The 18,504-nt window shown below is 35.8% G+C and overlaps 1 protein-coding gene across 1 annotated transcript in view; it reads right to left on the reverse strand.

Annotated features, from left to right (window-relative positions):
• ZNF804A (zinc finger protein 804A) overlaps positions 1-18,504 on the reverse strand; it is a 319,276-nt gene that overhangs the window by 64,866 nt on the left and 235,906 nt on the right. The gene's annotated exons all lie outside the window — the stretch shown is intronic.

The following is an 18,504-nucleotide window of genomic DNA, read 5'->3' on the forward strand; positions in this document are numbered from 1 at the left end:
TTAGGCTAGAACTTTCAACTTGATATAAACTGCAGGAAGAAGTCAGGGCTGTGTTCTACAAAACATCAGTAGAATAGAATGACTGGTTATGGAATGTGTCATAAGGGAAAAGAGTCATATGCACTTTCATTGATTATACATTTTTAAAAATGTATGTAAACTGATGGATCTTGAGATGAGGAAAGAGTAGCTGCTGCATGTGCAAATGGGAAGAAGCAGCATGAGAAACAAGGCTTCCAGTATCTAGAAAAAAAACGTAAGTATATATGTAGACAAAATCAGCCCTCATTAGTTTGACATGCCCCGTACCAATGACCCCTCTCCTTCTCCAGTGCGGATGGTACTGAAAGAGGTATCATAAAGCATAGTATATAGACATTCAACACAGCTACCTCCCTGCATAAGTTAAGAAATACACTGAATACAATGAAAGAGGAACACAGCTACTCATATTTCCCCCTCAAACCCAAACTCCCCCCTCTATCTGGCAAACACTTTCTATTCAACAATGTACACATTTCCCAATGTCCCACTAAGTATGATGGTAGAAAGTGGAGAAAGGATGAATTCTTGTAGCTATCAAGTCATCCAAACTCTTCACAGTTTACATATTATCTAAAAACAGTAAAAGTTGAATCCTTATTTTCAGGGAAGCAGCATATAATTCCCAACTTACAAAATCAAGAATCTTTTCACATGCAACCATAGCAACTCTGCAGGGCAATGCTTTTTGCAAGACAGCAAATTGAAACAAGTTAACAGTTTATCTAGAGTTGCAGGGTCATTCCACCTACCCTATAGTACAAATAAATAGTACCTAGTAGGACTTTGAAGGGAAAACCTTTCTTTTCCAAAATGATGCAACTTATGTTGGCTTCAGCACAACACATGGCGTCAAATGTTATTCAGCCCCACTTAAGAGTTAACCATAACTCAATGACATCAGTAACCTTCCCTGAAGAATGTGAGCTCCAGGAAAGGGATTCACTCCTGCTTTGTTGACTGTGATATCTCCAGAGGTTATAACAGAGCCCAGGGCTAGCAGACACATGACAAATAATAATAAAGAATATCAGCATTGTCCTTTTTTATTAACATGTGCATAAAAAACAAATATAACAAAAACGAGCAGCCCTGAGAGATATACTGTTATTAAAGTTGCTGTGTTCATGTTTGGGCTTTCAGTATCCAGTCATTTTGGGGACATCTTCAGAGCTAACAGCAAATAATATATAAATTATCATTGCAAAATAATAATTGTGATCATATATTACATCCAAGATTTCTGCCAGGAATGCTCTATTTAAAGTAGCTAAAGTTATGAAGGTATAAATAGATTGGGCACTGTTAGTATATAATTATTTTCAATACTAAAAAATATTTGTATGTAATTAACACTTAAATACTTTGGAAAAATCTCTCTTCTCTGTCTCTATCTCTCTTATTGTTCCCATCAAGAATAAAAGTATCCTTGTGATTTATACGCAGCATAAATTTCACTATAGGTTCTCTAAAGAGAGAGAAAGTCTTTACTAAAATTTGATTGTAATGAAAACATTAACCAGGGAAGAGGTCACAAAACTGTTCTAGTTTAAGAGGATATTTGATAGAAGGCATTTCATCAGAAAATCTATAGTCTACACATTTTGTAAAATACTGCACATCTTCTGGGCCATATCTCTTGTCCCAGCTATTACCAAAGTGACAGGTTCTGAAACAGTCTCCAGCAGTCTTCTGTAGTACCACTTGGCTGCAGTTGGCCCCAGGCTGCATTGAGGCATCACTTACCATCCAGTGGCTTCTCTGACTCACGATATGGGAGCTTGCAGATTCCCTCTTAGCACTAACAAATGTACAACCCAGGAATGTTGAGCAGTTAACACCATACAGGCCCACCCTTGACCTTTGTGGACAGTAAGAACTCAAGGATAAATTATTTCCCCTTTTATCTACCAGACAGATATTGTTGAGACACATTTCTAAAATTCCACAGAGATTCCCAGTGGGAAGGAGCACCAGTTACCATCTGTTTGTACTAGTGACAAACAGTAAGTATATCCTTATATTAGCTTTCCTTACCTGTTCTACCTTTGCGGAACTTCACTTCTGCTTCCTGGGCTCATGTCTCAAGTAAATAAGTACTTGTCTCAGAGAAGAAGGATAGGGGGAAAGGGAACTTAAGAAGTTTGAGATCGACGTGTATACACTGCTATATTCGAAATGGATAACCAATAAGAACTTACAGTATAGCACAGGGAACTCCGCTCAAAGTTACATGATAGCCTGGATGGAGGGAGGGTTTGGGGAAAATCAGTTCAGTTCAGTCACTCAGTCGTGTCTGACTCTTTGCGACCCCATGGAGTGTAGCACACCAGGCCTCCCTGTCCATCACCAAGGCCCAAAGTTTACTCAAACTCATGTCCATTGAGCCAGTGATGCCATCCAACCATCTCATCCTCTGTTGTTCCCTTCTCCTCCTGCCTTCATCTTTCCCAGCATCAGGGTCTTTTGTAAGGAGTCAGTTCTTCATATCAGCTGGTCAAAGTATTGGAGTTTCAGCTTCAACATCTGTCCTTCCAATGAATATTCAGGACTGATCTCTTTTAGGATGGTCTGATTGGATCTCCTTGCATTCCAAGGGACTCTCAAGAGTCTTCTCCAACACCACAGTTCAAAAGGATCAATTTTTCAGTGCTCAGCTATCTTTATAGTCCAGCTCTCAGGAGAATGGATACATGTATATATATATATATGAGACTGAGTCCCTTTGCTCTTCACCTGAAACTATCAGAACATTGCTAATTGGCTATACTCTAATATAAAATGAAAAGTTAAAATAAAAAATAAATAGTTGCATAGAAGCCTTTGTCCTGGGTTTGATTTTAAGATGAACTGGGAGAAGATTATCAGTTATCTGGTATTTCCTATGAATGTCTTTCTGACAAGACACATTTTCTAGAATAATATAAGATGATACCATATTTCAGCTCAAAACTCTCTAATAGCCCATCATCATTATTAGAATAAATGCTTTTACAATGACCCACAAGTCCTACTGCACCTGTTGCACTATGTCTTTGTCATCAATTTCTATCATTCTCTCTCTCTCTCTCTCTTACTTTGCTTTCAGTTCACTTCAGTTCAGTCATCCAGTCGTGTCCAACTCTTTGTGACCCCATGGACTGCAGCACACCAGGCTTCCCTGTCCATCACAAAGTCCTGGAGCTTGCTCATACTCATGTCCATTGAGTCAGTGATGCCATCCAACCATCTCATCCTCTGTTGTCCCCTTCTCTTCCCACCTTCAATCTTTCCTAGCATCAGGGTTTTTTGAAATGAGTAAGTTCTTCGCATTAGGTGGGCAAAATATTAGAGTGTCAGCTTCATCATCAGTTCTTCCAATGAATATTCAAGACTGATTTCCTTTAGGCCATCCTAAAGGATGGTTGGATCTTCTTGCAGTCCAAGGATTCTCAAGAGTCTTCTCTAACACCACAGTTCAAAAGCATCAATTCGTTGGCGCTCAGCTTTCTTTATAGTCCAACTCTCACATCCACACATGACTACTGGGAAAACTATAGCTTTGACTAGATGGACGTTTGTTGGCAAAGTAATGTCTCTGCTTTTTAATATGCTATCTAGGTTGGCCATAGCTTTTCTTCCAAGGAGCAAGCATCTTTTAATTTCATGGCTGTAGGTACTTTGCTTTAGCTACCCTTATTTCCTTAAGGTTTTCAAAACTTTAATTATACAATCACTTTGACCCTTGGACTTATCACTTACTTTCCCTTGAATGTTCTCATACCAGACACTTGCATCAAACACTCATTCGCTTCTTGCTGATCTCTGCTAAAATGTTCTTTCCTCAAAGATGACTTCCCTTATCATCCTTCTATAAGAGGAACACTTTATTCCGTTCTTCCTTCTCTTATCTTTCACTTTAAATTTAGGATGAGAAAGTTTACTCAGGAAGAAAAGAGTTACAGAACACCTTTGGGCACTGGAGACTGAAGGCTATATTAACAGCATGGGAGAGACAGGGTACATGCAAGAGTAAACAGACTATGTAAACAAAGAAATGGAAATTCCAAGAAGGAATTAAAAAAAATGCTAGAAATAAGAAAAACATTCTAACTGAAATGAAGAATACTTTCAGGGGACTCATCCATAGTCATCGTACAGCTGAGGAAAATGAAATTGAAGATGTGTGCCAACAAAATCTTAAACAAACTGAAATTTAAGGATGAAGGAAGGAAAGAAGAAGCCAGAACAGAAGAATGTACAAGAAATATGGGATAATATCACAAGGTATAATAAATTTTTTTTAAATACCAGAAGGAGAAAAGAGAATGCAGTGGAAGAAATATTTGAATAAAATTGGCTGAAAAGTTCCTTATTAATAGAGATGCCAAATAACAGACCTAAGAAGCTCAGAGAACATCAAAAGGATATAAATAGTACAACAACAAACACCTAGACATATCATATTTATACAACAAAAAGACAAAGAGAAAATCGTCAGATTTAGCCTTTATCAGATATATTAACTAAATCATCATCAATGGATCTTGCCTGTAAGTAATTCTTTTCTTCTTCAGAAAGAAAAGAATATAGGAAAAGTTGGAGACGGAATAAATTAATGTAAGACAGATATACCCAAACATCTAAAAAGTTAACTTTGTTTAAAACAACAATACCATCAATGAACGGGGTAGTTACAACATATAAGTAAGCAAAATGAGTCACAGCAATGTCAGAAAGGAGAATGTGTGCTCAGTAGCTCAGTCATGTCTGACTCTTTGCAACCCTTTGGACTCTAGCCCGCCAGTCTCCTCTGTCCGTAGGATTTTTCAGGCAAGAATACTGGAGTGGGTCGCCACTTCCTCCTCTAAGGGATCTTCCCAATCCAGGGATCAAATCCTGCAATGCAGAGCCATCGGGGAAGCCTGCTCTATAGCACAGGGCACGCTACTCAGTGATCTGTGGTGATTGGAACGGGAAGGAAGTCCAACACAGAGGGGATACATGCATACACCCAGCTGATGCATTTTTCTGTACAATAGATCCTAACACAACATTGTAAAGCAGCCATATTTCAATAAACTTTAATTAAAAAAAAGAAAGCCCTGGGGTAAAGGAATACTCTCCTAAAGGGCATCTACACTACCTGTATAGTGCTATGTGACAGTGGACTTGGATTAGTTAGAATGCATGTTATAAGCTCCAGACAGACCACTAAAAAGGTATTAAAGTGAAGTATAATTGATACACTAAGGGAAGAGATAAAATTGAATAATATACATTGTTTAATAGCTTAATTAAAAACTTGAGAAGGCAGAAAAAAGGCCAAAAGAGAGAGAAACAAAGAATAAATTTAACAAATAGAAAACAAAGACAAACATGGCAGTTATTACATCAATTGTATAAAAAAATCACTTTAATTACATCAATTAAAAGAAAAAAACTGCATAAAAAACAGGCTACCATGTACAAGAAACCTGCTCTAAAGACCCATGATAAAGAAAAGGGATAATCAATGTATGGCAAAAACCACTACAATATTGTAAAGTAATTAGCCTCCAACTAATAAAAATAATTGAAAAAAAAAAAAGATCAATGCAAAACTGTATCATTAAGGATTTTGAATGAAAGTGTTATGCCCATTATGCTCAGCATGTAGTAACTGTTCAAAATATTGGTTGAATGAATAAATATTGAATACAATGTGAGCTCTGCTCATTCATAAGCTAAACATGAATCTCAATGAATTAGAAGGAAATAGATCATCTGCAAATATTCTGTAATAAAATATGTGATTATATTCACTATTATACAAAAAAAAAAAAAAAAAAAGACTGAGGGAAGTTGCTACAGGGGCAAATGAAGCTCGTTCACGTTGGAAACCCTGGACCCTAGTGGAGAGCACAAAACTGGGAGTTTTGTATTCATAGCATCAGGGACCAAAGCTATTTATCCAACAAATGCCCTTAAGTATTGCCCCATGGCAGTTTTCGGAGGACATTTACACCTGACACTATATACAGAAAACACTGTTACCTATATTATAAACAAATGTATGCAAATAGAAACACACACACACATAGATATGTATATACTCACTACTTATAATTACATGAAATATCTGTTGTAATTTCTCACTATTATACATTCTATAAAGGCAAGGTATTTATAGTCTTTTTATTGCTATATCCCCAATGCCTAAAGAACGACTAGAACAAATAGATTTTAAGAAAGGTTGTTTAATAAGTGAATGAATGAACTAACTATATTTTTGGAGGTTGTGCATATCAATTATTGTTTATAGACTTGAATCGTGACTTTGGTGGTGTGCACTGTTTGAGTGGATGGAAAAACTATGCTTGAAATACCCAAAATGCACATATTATTTTTCTAATATAATTAATACTTATAACTCTTGCTAACTAAGTACCTGTGCAAAATTCAATGCTTCTTATACTATAATTTTCTGAAGGATAATTTGTAAGATTGTAATCTAGATTCCCTAGAGCTAGATATTAGTTATTTAATATTTTCTGTTATTTAGACTTAATTTCATCCAATTATGTTTTCCTCTACATCAGTTTATTCTGTTTTCATTGTTAGCTACTTTAAACATATCATTATAGAATAGATCAAAAAGGTCAGAACTATGATTTTATTACATAATAATAAAACTGAAAGGAAATAATAAACATTTTAAAATTCCAAGTGCTCTTGAAGCTTCTACTACCAATACAGATATCCAGTTTCCCTCTAATAACTTGAACTGGAAGTGTCCACAACAACATTCAACAAGGCTATTTAGAGACCAAGATGGTATATTTAATTCTTTTGAATTAGATGAGAAATTTGTGTATTTTCTCATACTGCATTTTGAGAATAGAAGATCTAAGAAGTTTTGCATATATTTGTGTTAACCTATGTATTACTTTAAAAGGTGGCCGCACGGAAAAGAGGAAATAAGAGCACCTAAGAGTGTGTGTATATTGCATACAGATAGGCATAAACTGCAGATTTTTGGAATGAAAAGGAAAAGGTGGATTTTCAATTAATTTTAGACTAGCTCTACTTCTTCCTAAAGTCAAAGAGTTTTCTCTCCTTTTCCCCCTTTTCTTTTCATTTCCTGGCTACAAAATGAAATTGTCTTGCTGAGAAGAAAATAAGGTAAAATAATAGTCCCCGAAACTTTTAGCCTTATACATTTTTAGAAAATATTTTCTCAAAAAGCAAGCATGACACTGTAGGTGTCGCATCGGAGGAGTTCCCCAGATGCCTTGTGAAGATCATAATGCAACCATAGCTTCCATAATAAGAGGAATAATACATGGAGACCTGCTGTCCCTCCCATTAGTGCCTGCAGGCTCTGCCCCTGTGGTTAATTCTGCTTTGTCTTGAACTCCAGATGGGAGTGATATTCTGTGTGTTTGATACATTGTTAGCACAGCAGGGAAAGCCCATTTGAAAATAATCATATGTTTCAGGTATCGGAAAGAAAAGGGACATTTTGCAAAGAGCAGCATTTTAACTTGAAAAACTTAGAACTAAAATTTGGGTGGAGAAGACACAATGAAGAAGGTAAGAACACTAACACATATTGATTACTTCAAATGAGCACTACATGTAAATTATCTCAGGCCTGACAATATTAATCCTCAGATGAATACTATTAGCCCCATTTTACATATGACGAAAACAAAACTAGCAGGGTAAGAATAATTGGTCTGCAATCCTATAGCATGTGATGGGGAGTCTGACATTTTGTAGACTCTTGCTGAGCTACCTATGAACTTTCTTTCCATGCCTGACATTGTTTTCTGTTAGGAGAAATCAATAGCCGCCTAAAATAATTAACCCAGCAAAAAGAAACATGAGAAATACATATTTTAAAAGACATTAAAATTTTAAGGAGAAAGTCTATTTTGTTAAAATATAAATTTAGTTAAAATTTAAACATATGATGATGTAAAACATTTAATACTACTAGAATTACTTAGTGAACATATATAATTAAAACTATGAGAATGCTAGTTTGAATAATGAAATGAGAAAGATATGATTCTTCAGTGACTGAGGCTCTGAACAATGTAAGGAACAGGGAAGGAAGTGACCACATAACCTACATGAAACCCATAACCAGGTGACCTGATCACATCACTGGATAAAACTTATACTCTAGTTTTCCAATATAAAGGAAATACCTTGCAAACAAAGTTTTTGATATATTCAGTTTCTAGAAAATATAATACAAGTGCATTTTAAGAACAAATAGTGAATTCACTAGTTAATATTGAAATTTTTCTACCAATGAGATGATATCTCTGCTTAAAAATCCCAGGCTGCTATTTATGGCTGCAATTTGATAAAGATATCTATAGGGTTCATACTCATGCTAGGACAAAAGATTTGAGTAAGGCAAAGAGAAAGAATATCAAAATATTCTAAATTATATTTGATGAGGAAATGAACCTATATATTCTGGAATATTCTCTTCATTGATATGATTTTCTGGAAGAAAAATTCTATTACCAAAAAAAAGAAACTTTCTGGAGATATCTTCAGAATAAGTAATGACAATACTAATAACTGAATATTTCTACAATATGTACTGCATGCCAGCCTCATTTCAGGATACTTCATGTATTTCACATCATGTAATTTTTACAACTTAATGTGGTCGGTCTTCTTATTATTGTCAACTCACAGATAAAGGCACAGGGGCACAGAGAATTTAAGAACCTGCCCAAGGTTGGACAGTAAATGGGTGGCAAAATCAGTACATAGGAAATTTGTACATAGGAAGCTTGGTTTCACTGTTGTATTATAAAGATAGAAGCTGATGACGAGTTATAAAAACAAAAACAGCACAATTCATGATTGTCCAAATGACTGTGTTTTAGAGCTAAAAATGAGATCATAAGGACAATAATAAAAAAATATTTTTGTTTTAAACTCCTACCTGCTGTTTCAGTATCCCTGACTCCCTGCAAATACTCCCCAGAGAGAAACTCCTATGTGCCCATGCATGTTCTTTTTCTCCATTACCGAGGCCTGCCTCCAGAAATGTCTCCTGCCTGGGCTCCTCTGCCCACTGAGCCGTGTGACCAGCCTTTTCCTGCTGTTCTTCCCCAGGCAGGTTCCCAAAGGTCCTAATGATCATACTAAGGGTAATAACTCCTGTCATGATCAAAGCCACTGTGGAGGCTCTGCTGTGGATTAGAGCAGAGTCAGATGCTCCAAGCACGTAGTAAGTGTGGAAATGCTTTCATATCTTGTAAACTATGATCTGAGCTTTCATCTACAGCTTTTTTTTTTTTAACACAGAGATGACATTCAAGTACAATTAAGTATTTACAAGTAAATTCTGCATGAAAAGTGCATAATATTTTTCTTCATACTATTTTTGTCTTTTTTTCTAATTTACAGCATTTAAATCTTTCTGTAGATAATTGCTAACAACCTTGCTCTGTCTGTCTCTCTCTGTCTTTAGGAACAAATCACTAGGAAGACTGTATCTCTTCTTATATCAGTATGTGCCACAAACAATTTTAACCTTCTCTTTTTAAATATCAAGACTATCAGACTGAAAAATCATAAAAGTCTGAAAAAATATGAGAATGGTAGTAAACATGAAATGTGAAAACTATTTCTAAAAGAAAATAAGCTATCATATCTGATGCAACTATAACAAGTATTAAAATAAGTCAGACCAAGGCTGGAAATGGAAGCACTGATGGCTCCGTGGTAAAAAATCTGCCTGCAATGCAGGAGACACAGGAAACATGGGTTCCTCCCTGAGTGAAGAAGACCCCTTGGAGGAGGAAATGATAACCCACTCCAGTACTCTTGCCTAGATAATTCCACAGACAGAGGAGCCTGGAGAGCTATAGTCCAAAGGGTTGCAAAGTGTTAGACACTACTGAGCAACTGAAGGGCACAAGGCTCGAAAATAAGTTACATTTTGGAGACTAAATTAGGTCTGTTACCTCAGAAGCTATACTATTCATGGCACACAGTACCCAGTTCTGTGCCTGACCTGTTGTTTACCAAGCAGTGTACTAGATGGATTCTTTGCTTATGAAGAAGGATAAACAGCGTTCCTGGAGTAGAGGAATACAAGAGCTAGTGAGCTAGAGGGCCACATGAAGAGATGGTGTCAACCTAGTAAATGCTCTGGTAAAGATTTCACAGGACCCTTTGGAGTACTTTAGGGTCAAGTGAGGCTTCTGGGGAAGGTGACAAGTGAACTGAGCTGTAAAGAAGCAGTAGCAATTATCCAAGAAAGAAATGTCTGAATAGGTTCCCAGAAAAAGAGATACAATGTACATAGTCACAGAGGTTTGAACAAACTTGATGAGGTCAGGGAACAAAAGCAGGGTATTATTAACAGGGCTTAAAGCACTAGGCAGAGTGCTTAAAAGAAAAAGCATGAAGAGTAAGTAAAAGTGTGATCACAAAGTCTGTGGCACAGGAAGGACCTGGCAGCTATTTGGTTACTTATGATAATTAATAAGAGAAATTGGGAATAGAGAAGCTTGTTAACACACTCTTACAATTGCTCAAGCAAGAGATGGTGAGAGCCTGTGTTACAAAGTCAGTTCAGCCATTCAGTCGTGTCCGACACTTTGCGACCCCATGAATCGCAGCACACCAGGCCTCCCTGTCCATCACCAACTCCCGGAGTTTACTCAAACTCATGTCCATTGAGTCGGTAATGCCATCCGACCATCTCATCCTCTGTCGTCCCTTTCTCCTCCTGCCCCCAATCCCTCCAAGCATCAGGGTCTTTTCCAATGAGTCAACTCTTCACATGAGGTGACCAAATGACTGGAGTTTCAGCTTCAGCATCAGTCCTTCCAGTGAGCACCCAGGACTGATCTCCTTTAGGATGGACTGGTTGGATCTCCTTGCCAGGACTTGCAAGGGACTCTCAAGAGTCTTCTCCAGCACCACAGTTCAAAATTGGCACAGTTCAAAGTTCAATACTTTAGCGCTCAGCTTTCTTCACAGTCCAACTCTCACATCCATACATGACCACTGGAAAAACCATAGCCTTGACTAGATGGACCTTTGTTGGCAAAGTAATGTCTCTGCTTTTTAATATGATGTCTAGGTTAGTGATAACTTTCTTTCCAAGGAGTAAGTGTCTTTTAATTTCGTGGCTGCAATCACCACCTGCGGTGATTTTGGAGCCCAGAAAAATAAAGTCTGACACTGCTTCCACTGTTTCCCCATTTTTTAAAACATGAGGTGATGGGACCAGATGCCATGATCTTTGTTTTCTGAATGTTGAGCTTTAAGCCAACTTTTTCACTCTCCTCTTTCACTTTCACCAACAGGATTTTTAGTTCCTCTTCACTTTCTGCCATAAGTGTGGGGTTATCTGCATATCTGAGGTTATTGATATTTCTCCCAGAAATCTTGATTCAAGTTTGTGCTTCTTCCAGCCCAGCGTTTCTCATGATGTACTCTGCATATAAGGTAAATAAGCAGGGTGACAATATACAGCCTTGACATACTCCTTTTCCTATTTGGAACCAGTCTGTTGTTCCATGTCCAGTTTTAACTGTTGCTTCTTGACCTTCATATAGGTTTCTCAAGAGGCAGGTCAGGTGGTCTGGTATTCCTATCTCTTTCAGAATTTTGGAGGGCCCAGAGGAGCTACTCCAAGTTCAAGGTCAGGAGGGCTGGCCGTGAGGAGATACCCCTCCTCCAAGGTAAGAAGCAGTGGCTGTGTTTCAAAACCTATAGGTAAAAAACTGTTCCATTCTAAGATCAAAAGTCACATTGATTTTAATAATACAATTCTATCATATATTTATACTTAAACAATTTATAAACAATGAGTTTATCAAATCTTACTTTGAGGACTCTAATAGTTCTATAGATTTAATGTATATAGTCACTGGTTTTAATCATGAAGTCCCACTATCAATCAACCCCATGTTACTTTTCTCTCTAAAGTACTGACTCTGCATCCCTCCGGCCATGAGTCACTCCCAGTGTCTGTGACTACACGTGTGCACAAGCAACTCTCCCAGCGTCGTGAACATGGGTGGGTTTCAGGCCTGGGTGGCTACTTTTGGTTAAGAAGCTCCTTGTGTTCAGTACCAGGCATCCCAGGAAGTTCAGCCTCTGCCGCACTGTCAATCATTGTCTAGCCTTGTTCTCTTTCTTTAGGAGATATTTCACTGTTACTAAACAATTCCATTGTAAAGAACAACTACAATACAATGTTGTAAAGTAAAATAAATAAATAAATAAATTAAAAATATTAAAAAAAAAAAAAAAGAACAACTATAGGGTGCTAAGAGCCATGCTAGGCATTTCTGAATTTTTCCTTATGAAAATTCTACAAGATTGATATTCTTAATCTTAATTTATAGAATAGGGGAAGGAGGCCCAAAGAGATTAAGCAGTTCTTCCAAATTTCAGAGGTACTGGGTTACAGCATTAAGATTTAAAACCACACCTGGTTATCTCAGCTTTGAAGCCCTGACCATTAATATATAAGCCTGAAGGTATGCAATTCAATTTAATACCAAAAAAATCCTCAGGTACCTGCTATGTGTGAGACCAAAAGAAGGTGTGGAATGGAAACATAAAACCAAATTGTTCCCTCCTCAGCAAACTAGTAGAGTAAGAGACAGTCCCAAAAGATGGCTATAATACTGTGGCATAACTGCTATTAGACCACAAGTGAGAGAATAATCACTCACTTAACTCAACAAGGAAAGAAAATAAGGAAAGGATGAAGAGGAGATGGCATTAAACAGAACTCTAAAGAATGAAGAGACTCCAACTCAGAAAGAGAACATTTGTCACAAGAAATTATGACATGGAGTTGAAAATTCCTGGAGTGTGCTGGGAACAGCAAGTTGTTCAGAGTTGCCAGAGAGTTTGTGAAGATATACTCAGAAAACAAAATTGGGGACGACCCTGCTCTAAGGCTCGGAAGGACTGTGTGTCCTGATAATATAGATCTTTGTTCTGTAGACAATGGGAAGACTTCAGAAGTTTTAAACTGGCAAAAGGAAATGATTACAACTACTTGAGCGGGTAATATAACTCTCAACACTTCTTTCTTCAAGGTAATTTTTAAAATGCATATGTATCCTTAAGATAATTTTATATATATATATACATATATATATATATGCATATACATACACACATACATATTATATAAAATAATTTTTTCATGATGGTTTCAAGTTTAATTTGATTCTGTTGTCAATTGACAGAAAATGGTTCATAATAATTATAGTTCAAAGGAAGGGAAAGTAACAGAGAGGAGCTAACTGCTTCCTCAGGTTTGGGCTCAGTGCACTCAACCTTTTCTGCAGACTAAATGGATAGCTCATATGCTTAAGTTTTATCTTCCTTTTTTTTATCAATGTATCATTTTAAAAAAGTTCTTCATGTGTTTTCCTCAGTACAGCATGTTTTTACAGTTTTATGTTTTTAAATTAGAAGGAAAAATCACTGAAAGCAATTTTTAACAAGCAAACAATTGTGATATTACTATTACATGACCCAATCTATTTTAAGGAGAAAAACATAAATCTAGACATGCAAAAGGATTTTGCAAAGGCCATTATTTGTTTCTTGTTACAGAGTTCTAAACGGTTCTTAGTTATTTACTCATTAAACAAGCATTTACTAAATGCCTATACTATGAGGTCTTCTCCTCCTCAACAGCACCCCTGAATATTCCAACAACCACAAGTAATAACTTTTGCTCTTAAAGTGAAGCAGAGAGGGCCAATAAACTTTGCCTCTTGTCAACTTACAAGAAAAGTAAACAAGAAAATGATGATTTTTTTATCCAGGCAATAAACTACATAATAGTTATAAAGAAGTTTAAAAAAAGAGAAAATAGTTATATAGCAGAAAGAAGGTATGAAATGCCTGAAAATTTCTTGATAAAGTACTTTTTTTTATTGTTTCATTTTTTTAAAAGAAATTCTGCTAACTTATTGCTAGGTCTTCATCTTAGAAAAACAGGACACTTGCCCAAGAATGTCCCCAGTGAGTTAAGAGAGTTATGACTGTGTTATCAAAGACACAGTTTTTGAACTGTGTAATGGAAGAGTCTGAACTTCTCCCCATTTTGACAGTGGGAGCTGAACTGCAAGGCACAGGTAACATATTCTTTTTGCCAGCTTTTATTTGCCAAGTAGAAATGAGATCTTAAGGCCACAAACCATTAGAGAAGCAGATTAATTAACAAATACTGCCTACTATTACATTTGTCATAAGAAAAGGGTGATGAAATCTTTTAGGCCAGTCTGTTCCTTAGTATTCTGAATTTCCCCCTCACTGAAATGATGAAAAAAAAATAGAGAAAAAGTCATGGTCCTTGTCTTTATAGAGCTTACAATCTAATGGGGCTGAATGAATAAAAAATAAGAAAACAAGCTCAAAGTTGCAAGAATAAAATAATTACAAACTGTTATGTTTTCTAAAACAAGAGTTTGTAAGGAAGAAAAATGTTAAACCAGACAGATATGAGGAAAGCAAAGATTAATGCAGAATTAAGTGAATAGAAAATAGATAAATCAAACAAAATCCCCAAAAAGTGGTTCTTTGAAAAAAGAAATTGACAAATGTTTAGCTAGATTTACCAAGAAAATGGAGAGGAATGAAAGGGAAGACATCACTAAATCAGGAATGAAAGAGAAGATATCACTACCGGGTTTATAGAAACATCAAAACTTACAAACTCATACAACAAACAAAATTGCCAATATATTAGGTAACATTGTTGAAATGAAAAAAAATCTTGTGATGACACAAACTGTTGCACCTTATTCAAGAATAAATAGAAAATTTGAATATATATAAAACATGAAGAGATTAATTAGTAATTTTCAAACAATAAGCAAAGAAAAACTCAGACCCAGATGGTTCCACTGGTGAAGGCTATCAGACATTGATGGAATTACACCACTTCACAAATTCTTCCAGAAAATAGAAATGAAAACTTCCCAATTTATTTCATGAGGCCAATATTACTCTGACCCAATAGCAGAGAAAGACATCAAAGAAAATACATCCTAATGTTTCTTAGGAATAGAGATGTAAAATTCCCCAACAAACTATGTGGAAATAAACAGAATCAAATATATAAAATGCATGGGACACTATGACCAAGTAGGCTTTATCTCAGGGATGTAACATTGGTTTAACATCATAAAACCAATCATGTAATACATCAGTTTTAATAGAAGGAATGACAAAAATCACAAGATCATCTCAATAAATGTGGAACAAAGATTTGACAAAACTTCATACTTCATCATAAGTACATTCCCCATACTGGGAGACTTCCTCATCTTGACTTTCTGCAAGAGTGTAGAAACAATTCATTGGATAAAAAATGGTTTTTCAAGAAATGGAACCACCAGACATTCTTGTGCAGATCAGTGAAGCAGTACTGTTATGTTATATCATATACAATAATAAACTAGAAATAAATCATAGACAATAATGTACAATTTAAAACTTTCAGTTCAGTTCAGTTCAGTTGCTCAGTCATGTCCAACTCTTTGTGACCCCATAGTTTAAAACTAAAACATATTAGAAAATAAAAACAAAAACAAAAAACAGCAGGTAATAGATCTCTATGATCATGATTAAAGCCTTTTTAGTTAGAACAGTAAAAACTCAAGTAACAAGAAAAAAATAGGCAAGCTGGATATGAGCATAATTTTTTAAAATTCCTTTTTTATTGTGAAAATGAAACCATAAGTATAAATGTGAAAAGATAACCTATAGAATAGAAGAAAATATTTGTTAAGTGAAATGTCAACAAAAATAACATATTGTATAATTCCATTTATATGAAAAGTCTAGAATGGACAAATTTACAGAGAAAAAAAATTGTGTTGCTATTGCCGAGGACTGGGTAACTGGTGGGACGGGATACCTGCTAGTATAATTTCTTTTTTTGGAGGTGAATCAAAAGTTCTAAAATTTGATTATAGTGATGGTTGTACAACACCATGAATATACTAAAAATCACTCAATATAAACTATACATATATGGATTGTATTGTATACAATCCATACTTTGTATGATAGACAAAGTATACACAATACCAAATTTTGCCTGGTATACAAAGTATAACTCAATGAAACTATTAATATGACAATATAATTTTAGCTGTGGTTTTTCCAGTCATCATGTACAAATATGAGAGTTGAACCATAAAGAGTTGGTTGAGTGCCGAAAATTTGATGCATTTGAACTGTGGTGCTAGAGAAGACTCTTGAGAGTCCCTTGGACAGCAGAGAGATCAAACCAGTCAATCCTAAAGAAAATCAATCCTAAATATTCATTGGAAGGATTGATACTGAAGCTCCAATAATTTGGCTACCTGATGTGAAGATCCAACTCACTGGAAAAGACTCTGATTCTGGGAAAGATGGATGGCAAGAGGAGAAGGGGGCTACAGGGTGAGATGGTTGGATGGCCTCACCAACTCAATGGACATGAGTTTGAGCAAACTGCCGTAGTTGCTGATGGACAGGGAAGCCTGGAATGCTGCAGTCTATGGGGTCGCAAACAGTCAGACACAACTAAGTGACTGAGCAACAATAACAAACTTTAAAGTATCACTTTGGTTCTGCTGATAAAAACTTTATTGTATAAGATGAAAATTAAAGTACAGCCAAATATTGTCTTGGATTATGTAAGAATCCAGTTTCATTCAGAGGTAATTTTTTAATCATGTAAATAGAATAGGTGTATATAAATAGAATTTCTTTCAAGGTAAGTTCATATAGGAGAATTAAGATCAAAACTTTTATTTCTATGAGTAAGATTATCAAATTATTAGGGCTAATGCTTCCAATGGAAATGAATTAAAAAGTTGAATAAAATATCAAAATGTCTTCTCAAAAGCATTGCAAAGCTGAGAGGATGATAAGAAATCTCCAGAAAAATGACTTGAGAACCCAGAGAGGAAGCAAATGCAAAAAGCTACTTTTGCTGAGTAATTTCTGGATATTTCATGAACTTGGGTTTAGTCTCTGACCCCTCAGCAAGGTATGCAGGTAGAAATCACCACTCTGGGTCTGCCTCGTTTAAAGTCTCACAGGTTACCCACCACCGACAAAGACTGGATTCAAACAAGTTTTATCATCAGTATCAGAGTAAATCAGAGGTTATCTTAGTTTTGACACGAATAAGGAAAAGAAAATCATTAACATAAAGCAGGACTGAATTTTAAAGTATATGGACTAAGATTATGGATTAAGACACGACTGAACCCTCTCTTGTTGGATATTGGACTAGAGTTCAATATATCTGTAGGAACTGAAAAGAGAGACAGAGACACTAGAAAGAAAGAAAAGAAATAGACATAGAAAGTATGCATTTTCTAGCTCTGTTCACTGAGAAGGCTTAGCAGCAATGACATTCCAGTAGAAAACAACACAGTTAGATCCCAGATATTTGTGCCTTTATTGATCACCAGAGTATCTTGGGTAAATGAAGGATTCTAGGGTTGAGAGAAGAAAAGGAAAGATAAGACTGGAAAATCATGTGGAGTTGGCCAGAGAGAAACTGCCTGAAGAATTATGGGACACATCAGAATAAACAGAGCCAAAATTGAACAGTCACCCATTGGCTAAATATTGAACACGTTTAGCATTAAAAAAGTAATGAAATTTAATAGTAAGCAGTATATAAAATAGGAATCCATAACTATATATTAATATAAATAGGTATATGATTATAAAATGTTGGAGAAAAGTGTTTTCAGTGTGATGCTGACTGCTAAATGAGGAAATGATTTTGGAATCAGGAAAATCACCACTTCACAAACATCACAGTGATAATTGGTTAGGCAAGAATCATTTACAGATGCTAAAATAAGGGGATGAAACATTAATAAAAATGTGATTAGAGCTAGGATACACAATAGTGGGACCAACCAGACTCATGTGTCTCCTGATATGATGCAATGAGAAGAACATTCCATCACTTCCATGACACTCCTTTGAAAGATTCCAGGATTATTAAAATAAGGGATTTCTACTTAAAAGAGAATGATTTAAAATTAATAGATGATAAACTAGAAACTTTTTCTTTCCCATCTCTCAGCTTTCATAGAATTGAAGACTGTTAAGGTCTTGCCCTGGATTAGACTTTGGCTTAAAGGAATGTTGTGGGGGGTTTCATCTTCTATCCAGACCACTGAAACTTTCTCCATAACAACAGTAAGCTTGCTTCTCCTTCTGATATTTCATGTGTTTACTAGAGTAGCACTTTTAATTTCATTCAAAAACTTCCCTTTGCCTTTACAGCTTAGTTAACTGGAACAGAAGGTCTAACGTTCAGCCTATCACATCTTCTGATGTGCCTTCTTCACTAAGCTCAGTCATTTCTAGGTTTTGATTTAAAGTGAGAGACATGTAACTTTTCTTTTTATTTGATCAGTTAGATGCAACTTTAGGGTTATTAACTGGCCTAATATC

The sequence above is a fragment of the Dama dama genome, chromosome 33 (assembly GCF_033118175.1).
Source record: "Dama dama isolate Ldn47 chromosome 33, ASM3311817v1, whole genome shotgun sequence".
Taxonomy (NCBI): Eukaryota; Metazoa; Chordata; class Mammalia; order Artiodactyla; family Cervidae; genus Dama; species Dama dama.